This window comes from Jaculus jaculus, chromosome 2 (genome assembly GCF_020740685.1).
Source record: "Jaculus jaculus isolate mJacJac1 chromosome 2, mJacJac1.mat.Y.cur, whole genome shotgun sequence".
In the NCBI taxonomy this organism is placed as follows: domain Eukaryota; kingdom Metazoa; phylum Chordata; class Mammalia; order Rodentia; family Dipodidae; genus Jaculus; species Jaculus jaculus.
In genome coordinates, this window is record NC_059103.1 from 57945697 (window position 1) to 57956551 (window position 10855).

The following is a 10855-nucleotide window of genomic DNA, read 5'->3' on the forward strand; positions in this document are numbered from 1 at the left end:
ATGGCAGCCACAGCTGGTGGAGAATGGAGCTGCTGGCTTACTAGTGAGAGCTGGCTGCCCACTCCTTATCTCAGGAGTGCTTGGCTACTTCCTCTGGCTGCCGACTCATCCTAGGAGGGATCTGGATGTCTTAGGAACCAACTAACCACCTAATTCATTTTGCATATGCTCCTTTTGGCTGGCACTGCCACCAATTGGTCCTGTTTTGACCTGGTTAGGAATGGAGGAAGGATGCTCCAAGGTCGCTCATACATGTCAGTGATTTCTTATACAGCTGACCTGTCTGGCTCTTCAGCTGCAAAGACAGTGGACTCTGATGAGGTCAGGACACATTTGTCCCAAGCACTGCCAGTAGCTAGATCTCTGGGTTGAATCTCTTCCTCTAAGTTAATTTAGTTTGTCTCATAGTGGAAGAGACACTTGGTAGAAGTTCAATAATTGGCTTAGTGACCCCAACGCACCTTAACTTTCCTAGAACTCGTTATTTATTTTTAATTAGGGTAATGGAAGCAAGGGACTAATTTCCTCAAGTTATTTTATCCATAGGAAACCAACAATTAGCCTTTTAGCAACTATGAGGGGATATTTGATATTAGGCAATAGGGAGAAATCCGATTGTGTGGCATCTATCTACAATCCTAGCACTTAAGTCACTGAGGCAAGAGGATCATGAGTTTGAGGCCAACCTGGACTACATAGTGAAATTCAATCTCAAAACAACAAAAAAAATGTCAAAAGAAGTAAAAGAAGAGGAGGAGAAGAAGGTGGAGGTGAAGAAAAGAGAAAAGAAACCCAACAATCCTGGGCTCAGACAGGAAGAAGTGCATTAGCTAAAGGAACTGGGAAGGTGGAGGTGTGGGCTTGGTGGACATGACTGGGTAGGCTGGTTCCAGGATTCCACGCAAACCACAAGGCTTTCTCCATGGGACTCTCTACTGGTCTATGACAATCTTTGGGATCCAACTTGCCCTCTACTCCTACTCCTAGCCAGTCCACAGTCAGGGAAAACCAACTTCTCCACAATGTGTGGCCCCGGGCTCAGGGAGCTGCTCCACAAAGACCAGCTGGAGATGCCAGGGTAAAGAATGTTCCATTATGGTCACCTGCAACTGTTGAACGTTGGAGCTAAGAAATCAAGGGTCACTCTCAGCTCCCGGAATGACAGTTGCATCTGCTGGCTGGCTCTCTTCCTCATAAAGGAAACCTAGATGGGCAGGAAGAGTGCTTGGGTTGCAGAGGTGAATAGGCAGCTCCCGGGTCAGAGGCACAAAGAACATGTAAAGCAGCCTGCCCTTGCACGGACACAGATTAGCACATTCATAAGGGCCAGGCTGTTGTTGGCAGGGAATGGAAGTGCTGGCGTAAAAAGATGGAGGAGTTTTAGAGACCACACACTGACTAGCTCTTTGAATTAGTACAATTTGTCACAGTGGTGCCACTTCTTAGAATGTATATGACCTAAGGCCAGAACATTCTCCTAATGTGGAAAAATATGTGAAATTATGTGTTTATTATTGGAAATTTAAACAATCGGGAAAAAAGCTTGATGTGGTAGCATAAACTTGTATTCCCAGCCTCAGGAAGTAGAGGCAGGAAAATGACATGTTCAAGGCCAGCCTGGACTACATAGTGAGACCCAGGCTACTACTGGAAGAAAATATAGGAGGAACATTCCATGATATAGGAATGGGAAAAGGCTTCCTGAACAAAACCCCAGTAACACAAGATCTTAAACAATCACTCAACCAGTGGGATCTCATGAAGCTGAAAAGTTTCTTCACAAACATGCAATAAGCAGAGCCAAGCCAGGCATGGTGGCACACACTCGTAATCCCAGCACTACAGAGGCAGAAGTAGGAGGATCACTGTGAGTTTCAGGGCACCCTGAGACTACATGGTGAAGCCTGGACTACAGTGAGACCCTACCAAAAAAAAAAAGCAGAGCCAATAGATTACCCACAAAATAGGAGAAAATATTTGCTGAACATCCAATTGACAGAGGCCTAATCTCTAGAATCTACAAAAAACTCAAAATCAATAAACAATCAATAAACAATAAAAAGTCAAACAACCCACTCACAAAATGGGGCAAAGAACTGGACAGGCAGTTCACAAAGGAAGAAATACAAATGGAAAACACACACTTAAGAAATATTTATCATCCCTAATCATCAGGGAAATGCAAATTAAAACAACTATTCGATTCCACCTTATCCCAGTAAGGATAGCAAACATCAAAAAGTCAAATGAAAATAAATGCTGGCAAGGATGTGGAGAAATAGGAACCATCATCCACTGTTGGTGGTAATGTAAGATGGTACAACCACTTTGGAAAGCAATATAGAGACTCCTAAAAAAGCTGACTATAAAGCTACCAACAGACCCAGTTATTCCCTTACTGGGCATGTACCCTAATAGCTTCACACCTTAGTTCAGAGAGATTTGCTCAACCATGTTTATAGTGGCTCAATTTGTAATAGTCAAGAGCTGAAATCAACCCAGATGTCCACCATTAGATGAATGGATTACTAAGATGTGGTATATGTACATGATGGAATTCTATACAGCAGCAAGGAAAAATGACACAATGAAATTTGAAGAAAAATGATCAAACCTGGAACAGATCACTCAAGCAAACTCACCCAATAACAGAAAGATAATCATCACATGGTGTCAGTAATCTGTGGCTCCTCACCTGAATCTGCTCAAGATGCTGACATACCTATTAAGTATCTTGAGGACCAGACAATAAGGAGGGTGGGGAAGGAAAGGAGGGTAAGCGAGGGGGTTGGGAACACAAAACTTGACCGAAGAAGCAATGGTACCATAAAACTCTATACCTTAAAAGGCAGACCAAATGGTTGAAGCTTCACCAGACCCTAAGAGGGAACACCTGATTTCACAAGGCCTTGGATAGAGTAACATGAAAACTGACCTTTCTCTCCTCCTGTTTCTCTCTCTCTCTCTTTCTCTCTGTCTTTCTCTCTCTCTCCCCCTCTTTTCTCTCATCTCTTTTATATCACTTGTCTTTTTCTTCCTTCTCTTCTTGGGCGCTGACCTGTAACTCCTGATACAGCAGGTGGATATCATCCACAATGAGCTTTTGACCACAGAGACCTAAAGGTTTCCCAAAAGAAGAGAGATTTATGTCCAAGTGCTTGATGACCCACCATAGGTTAGTGGTAAGACCCTATTGCTAAAGACACCATACATTGTTGACAAATAACATGGAGCAACATGGCTGGAAGCTGGAAGAGAGACAGTCCCCGGACAGTGTGTCTAGTACTGGAAGGTGTTACATGAGCCATGGGGGAAATGACCAATGTCTGCCCAAGCAACACATGGCCTAACCTACTTATCAGCAAACAACCTGACATGAAGCTCACACAAACGCAATCGTGGCACATAGCCATGGTGGAAAACCATATGCTCTTGATTTAGCTAACTGATCTGCTCTGTAGAATGGGACCCATAGCTGGAGCTGGGAAATAAGTCAGAACCATATTCAAAACTGGGCCCTCTCTCCATTAAACTGTCTCTAAAAAATAATGGTTATCACATTTATTTGGTGCTAACTGTACTCTCCATTGGAGAATCTGCTTCTCTTTTTCAGATAGATGCAGATCCTAAGGAAAGAACCACCCCATCATACCTCAAAAGAGGACCAGATGAAACTAAGAATAATTGGGGAAACATGCAAGAATGCTGTTTTCTTGGTGAACCAGGAACCAGCACAATGGTGAAGGAGATAGACACGGAGAACAATCAAACCCTACCAAACCAGATATCCAGAGACACAGAGGCTCCCAAGATCTCAACACTGAAGCAGACCTAAAATGAACCCAACATGGCTCAGGGAAATTTGTGGAAGAGGGGGCAGAAAAAATGTTAGAGACACACATTGGGTCATGACACACAGAGACATTTCCACCTACTCAAAACTAAAGGCTAACCCCACAATGAATGACCCGACCCATATACCCCAACAAGGAGGGTCCCTGTGGAGGGGGGAGGACAGGAAGGAGGCTTACAATGGTACCAATTTGATTGTATTCACTGAGTACAATAAAAAAAGGTCAGGGAAAATATGAATGTCCATCAACTACTAGAATTAAGGCACTTGTAGTGCATACACACAATGAAGTCTGGAGAAAGCATGATAATTCCTCAATTTCTGCTGTGGAAATACACACACAGGATATGATAACTGAGCATACTGCACAATCCTATGCATAAAAAAACTTTGATTCCACTTTTGCTTTTTATTTTCAATAATCATGAGAGATGGACTTCAGTATGTAGGGCCCAAATTTCTTTGAATGATTTCTTAATGTTGGACTTTGAGTTGCATTTTTTTTTTTTATTCTTTTGAGTAACAGTTTTAGTATTTTTGAGAACAAACACATGGGCATGTCTCAGCAGGTTAAGACTCAGAAGGTTATGTCTGACCTAAGGTCTTGACCATAACTGTGTGTAGTATCTTTGATACTCTTGGGCAATTGCCCTCCAGATAAGCTGACCTACTTAATACTGGTGGCAAAACTATGAGAGTGCCATGACCATTCCTTTCTCAAGATGGTGAACATTGTAACTACAAAAATGAAGATGATTAATGCCATCCTCAGCAGACATGACAACATTACTGCTGTTTCTTCTACATAGTATGTTTAGTGGCAAGTCCTATACAGATTGGTGGGTCATTCCTACTAGCTGGAAGAGTCCCACGGAGTGAATAGCTGTTTGTCTGCTCATGTTTGATGTCTCTACTCTTTTTCTATTACAAGTTGCTTTGATGATTTATACGCAAGTTTTTGAATGCATATTCATACCTCATTTTTCTTGGGAAAATACTCAGGAATAGAATAACTGGCTTGTGTGTGTGGTGAATATAGGTTTAACTCTGTAAGAAACAGCCCTACTGTCTTCCAAGGAGGCAGCACAACTTGACCCTCCCATGGAAGTGAGCGGCACTTCAGGCCCGGCAACAGCATGCTGGGCATGGCAGCATTTACAGTGTTCCCCAGTCTAGCAGAAGTGCAAAGGTTACCACTCACAGTTCTGCAGGTGCATATGGTTTAAAAACCTGCAGCATGCTGTCAAGTGACGAAGTTATGCAAACAAATATCTGCTGCTTGTTCTCTGCTGCTCAGAGATAGGAGGCCTAGTGTGTTCAGGCTTCCTATAGTTTTTGTTGTTGGGTTGTTTTCGATAATACAATACTAAATTATCATGTTCTATCTCAATAGCATTTTTGAAAGTTATTTCAGTGAAACTGGTGAATAAATAATGGCAACATTTATATTCAAGCTTTATTAAAATATACAAAATGTATATTTAACCTTTATTAAACTGGTACCTGCGCAAAGATGACATGTTCTAATACTCTGCCACTTCTTTTGAGTCCCTTGTAATGTATCAGATACACATGTGGAATTTAAGCTGCATAACCCAGGTAGTTTGAACTTTGCATTGACAGTACCTAGGAGTCCAAAATTTGCTTCTGCTTTTCCTACCCTTAGTGATGTACAAACATAGAGTCTAATGGGAAGGAGTGTGCCCCTAAGGGGAAGAATTGGCTTCCTTAAAGAGGAAGTAGAGTGGGCAAGTTGTGTGAAGGCCCACACATCTCACAGATCACACTTCTATCACCCGCAGCCATATACTGGGTGCGCTATCCAGGATAACTTGATGACAATCATGTGTCTTACCTAGCCTGGGCATGCCATCTTCTGTCTGGATCTGACCTAAGAGTGAAGCCAGAGTCTCAGAAGCTGCTGGAAGCCCCTAACACAGAGTGGTCACTGAAAAAGTGGAGCTCACCTTGTCTAGCTAGAGGCCTGTGTGAGTGCTCACAGACGCAGCAGAAGGCAGATGAGAAACTGTTCCTCTGCACTGTGGTAAAGCATAATGTCCCATAAGGTCTTCCCCTTTCCCTGAACAGAATACTCAATACTCCTCTGAAAACTTCTCTTGCATGCATCATAGGCATCCCAAAGTATAAGGAAGCCAAAGAGACTTTATATACCTCTAAGGGACAAGAAGGAATGGGAAATAACAGGTGACAATGTTAATGTGCAAGTTACTTGGCTAATGCTACTTCACAATCACAGGCTACTTTGCTGAAGCTTATAAGTGTGACCAAGTGACTGCTGAGCTGAGGCCACAGGACCAGGGCTTCAGATGGATTCTATGTCTGTTATGAGGCTCCAACATTTGGATAACTTGTGATGTGAGTATCTGCCTAGACTGCTCAGGATACCCCTTGGCTTGATGAGTCTTCTCAGCAGTCAGATTTCCCTACACAAGCCCAGGGTGCACAGTAATGACATCATGCCTGCTCTTCTCCAGGGTATAGCATCCCTGATAATCCTCCAGCCCCTGCCCTGCTCTCTGCAGCCCTGAAGAGAACCAGGATGGTGACTTCCATCGCTGGCTAAGAAGACTCATCCACGTGAATCACCTGTGAAATTCCACTGCCCTCATCACCATGTCAACACCTGGTAGGTGCTAAGTCGGGAAGGAACATGAAGTAATCTGTCACACTTTAGAAAACAGTACACACGGCAACTACTTACATACAATAATAAAACAGAACCAACGTGGTATTTCTATAAATTAGAATGTCCACTGAACAGACCTGGTTTGTGTCATCAATATGCCCATGTCTGAAAAATAAATACACAGATCATTACTAATATGTGACAATAGTCTGGATAGGTGGAGAGGCTTGCCACAAAAGAATCTGCCAGAGAAGAATTCATTCATTTTCACAATTAGAACTCAGCCAGATATTGTGAATCAGAAAGGCTAGTGCCATCTTTATATCCAGAAAGCAGGCATCCTGAGGCATTCCTCCTGCAAGTGACTGTGTGTGTGCATCCTTTGGGGAGGATCATAAGTGGTTGCCAGCAATTTTGAAAATTAATGGGTGATTTTCACCCACTGGGATACATAAAGATGGCACCTCCTCGGCATCTCCTAGGCATTTACTTTTTCCAAGTGACAGCTTTTCTGCATATTTTCTTCTTGTAGGTGTACAGAAGATGCAAAGCAGAGTGCCCAACACTGTCAGGTCTGTAAACTGGCTGGGGCCTTGGGAAGTGAGCCCCCAGGGCCCACTGCCCCGCAAACATCTGTGCTTTGAGTGGGGATGCAGCTTACATCTGTATCCTGCCTGACAACGTATGGCGCTTTTGTATACAGAGTTGCCCTTGAATTGCTATCACCCTATTAAGCTCGGTGAGCAGAAAGCATCAAGGGTCCTCAGGCGGAGAAGGTGTTTAGGGGCATGAGGATTTTCCCTTTTTCCCCACATGCAAGAATCTTCATGCATTTTGAATGTAACTCATGTTGGCCTACTGCCATCCCAAGAACGAGGTTTCTTCCAATAATACCTCATGCATTGTGGCTCAGGTTGTCCTTGGTACCAACTCCAGAGTGTGTTTATCTGCCCCAAATGTGTGTATAGAAACCAAACACATGATCTATAGATAGCCTCACAGTGCGGTCAATAGAAGCTCCTTCTCTCCCTATTCCAGGTGACAGGCATTTTAGCAGCCTGAAGATCTGCAGCTGGCCAGAGAAGTGTGGTAGGGTGAGCAGTAAGATGGAAAAGCCATGATGGAGGCTCCAGCCCTCTCTAGATTCGAAGACCAGAGATAAAGTGACCACCTCTTCTGGTTAGCTAGTGACAGACCCTCATCCCACAATGGATTCTGCCCTCCATCCCAACCTGCCCCCTCATCCAACCGATCCCTATGCCGTTGCCCACTCCTGCCCTCTGCCTTGCTCCCAAGCACAGGGAGTGTGGTGTGCTTCATTCTCCAGAGATTCCCACTCAAGCATGCAGCTCAGAGGCAGTGTTTCAGTGCCTGTCTTTGTCTTTCCTGCCTGGCTGGCTCTCTGGCTTTCATCTGAAGGGAGTCTGCCTCTGAGTTATTTGAAGAAGCACCTTTGGTTTCTTTTGTCTCATTTTCCAGGAATGAGCGTGCTGAGAAACTTGTCCATTAACAACTGTGTGGCCAGTGAGAGCAAGTGAGCAGGGGACGTAGCAGGGCAGCAATAGACACAGAAGGAGTTCTGTGTCCACCAGAAAGCAGGCATCAGTCCTTCCTCCCACACTGCTTCCCTGTGCCTCGTCCACCACACTTACTTGCCACACTTTCACCTGTCACTGTTTTGCCCTGTCAGCTGACTCAGAGTATGATGTAGATCTAGTGAGAATCCTACAAAGACACTTATCTTTTATAACAACACCATGGAAGGCCTGTGTTGATTGCACACTAGGCATACACCTTTAAAAGATGGAAATCATGTGTGTAGGGCTTCACTTGTTCATTTGCATTGATGTGAGACAGTAGAACCATGCAAGCCATCCTACGGACCTCCCAACTGAAGCTAAAGGTAGTAAGTTACTTTGTAAGGTCACTCAGCCTTTAGGGGACTCTCTTAGCTCCTACACAGAACAGCTCTGTTCTGTGCTGCCCACTGACGCCTGACCTTGATCTTGTCATCCAGATCCTGAAAACCCTCATACCTGTGCGGCATGGCCATGGTGAGGTGAGAATTGGATGCAAGGCAGTACTTCCCAAGGAAGGGTTAGGAACACCCCTCAGAACAGCATGTTTATTCAAAAAAAACACAGATTCCAGGGCTGTTTTAGCAGTTAAGGCATTTGTCTGCAAAGCCAAAGGACCCAGGTTTGATTCCAAAGGACCCACATTAGCCAGATGCACAAGGAGGCACACACATCTGTAGTTCATTTGCAGTAACTAGAAGCCTTGGCACTCCCATCCTCTCTCTGTCCCTCTTTTTCTATGAAATAAATAAAAATAAAATATTTTTTAAAAACACAGATTCCCTTGAATCTCTAGCACCTCTGTGAATAGGGCTGAGACATCTGCTTTTCTTTCTCTCTTTCTTTCTTTCTTTCTTTCTTTCTTTCTTTCTTTCTTTCTTTCTTTCTTTCTTTTGGCAAGCCCAACAGACTGCCCTTTTTTTAAAAATTTAATTTATTAGTTTTCTTTTCAGCAAATTCAGGCAGTTTGGTACCATTTTTTAGGCTCATCCATGATCTACGCCCTCCCATTAGATCCTCCTTGTTGATGTAAATGGGTCATGCATTGTGGAGTTAGCCCACAGCTATTGGTATGCTAAATGTCTCTGCATATCATGACCCAACATGTGGCTCTGACATTCTTTCCGCCCCCTCTTCTGCAAAATTTCCCTGAGCCATGTTGGGTTCATTTTTGGTTGGCTTCAGTGCTGAGGTGTTGGGGGCCTCTGAGGCTCTGGCTCTCTGATTTGGTAGGAGTTGATTTTTCTCTGTGGTGGTCTCCTTCCCCTTTGTGCTGGTATCCGGTTCATCAGGAAAACAGCACCCTTGCTTGTTACGCCAATTTTCCTTAGTTTCAGACTGCCCTTTTTTATATGAGAGAGCAAGAGACAGAGAGAGAGACAGAGAGAAAGAGAGAAAGAATTGGAACACCAGGGCCTCTAGCCTCTGTAATTGAACTCCAGACACATGCACTACCTTGTGAGCAAGTGCAAACTTCATGCTTGCATCATCTTGTGTATCTGGCTTAGATGGGATCTGAAAGTTGAACCTGGGTCTTTAGGCTTTTCAGGCAAGTACCTTAACTGCTAAGCCATCTTTCCAGCCTGACATCTTCATTTATAATCAGGTTGCAGGTGACTGAGCATATTTAAAAACACACAAACCATAAGAAGAACACCTGGAGAGATTGTGTAGAAAATATGGTACTACAGCTTAGATCTGGGATGACCCAGAAAGACCATGTGCTAAAGGTTTGGTTCTGAGCTGATGGAATTATCCTATCAGGAGGTAGTGGAGCCTTTAGGAGGTAGGGCCTAAGGGAAGGAAGTTTGCTCATCATAGACATGCTCTTGTGAAGGGTGCTGGGACCCAGCCTCTTCTCCCCACCCTCTCTCCTACCCAGTTACCATGAACTGAGAAGCTGTGCTCCATCCCAACTTCCCCACCATGACAACACAACCCTTGGCCTCCTCACAGGTCCACAGCAATGGGGTCAAGCTGATCAGGAGGAAAGATCTGACATCAGAAAAACATACACCCTTTTTATAACACCAAAAGCACATCTCTGTCCAGCTCTTGGGCAAAAGCTATTTATACACTGGGTGGACCCAGGGGAAAATAGGCAAAAGGGCCTCAGGATTGGGGGACTTCTGCCCCTTCTAGCTTAAAAAAGGTGCACCTGAAATCAGAGGAACAATTTCAGCCTCCAAAGTTACTTGACACTTCTCCTCCCTAGTTGGTTAACATCCACTAGGCAAATCTCAGACCTGTTTAGTTTTGTCCACTGAGAAAATCATGGATTCCTGAGGGAAGCCAGCTGCCTAGGAAGTGATGGATACTGAAGCATCCCAGGCAAGCAAGGGTCTAAACCTGGCCAGAGTTTGATGCACATGTCAAAAGTGCTACATGAAAAGCTGGTGAAGACTTCTGCTGTTTACGATGTGGACCAGGGTGGTGGGTGACATAAGGACCAAGCCCTGCGATTCAGCTGCCATCATTTCTTTTCTGGTCACCTGTCAAGGCTCTTGTCAGCTCCACACCACACCTGGGGTCTCTGTGAAAGGAGTTAGCAGGAGTGTTGAGAGCCCCACAGAGCAAGTGCTGTCAGTGTCCTTGGATGTACACTGGAAACTAGTGGTGCTGAATGTCCTAAGCAAGAAGGAACCAGGCACTGAACCACAGGAGCTCCCAAGCTTAGGAGAGCATGACTTGGAGCAAGAGGAAGATTTAGCAAGCTCTTGAAGCCATAGTGGGAAGGAAGGATCTGGGACTTGGGAAAGTGGACTCCAGGTGGGGACC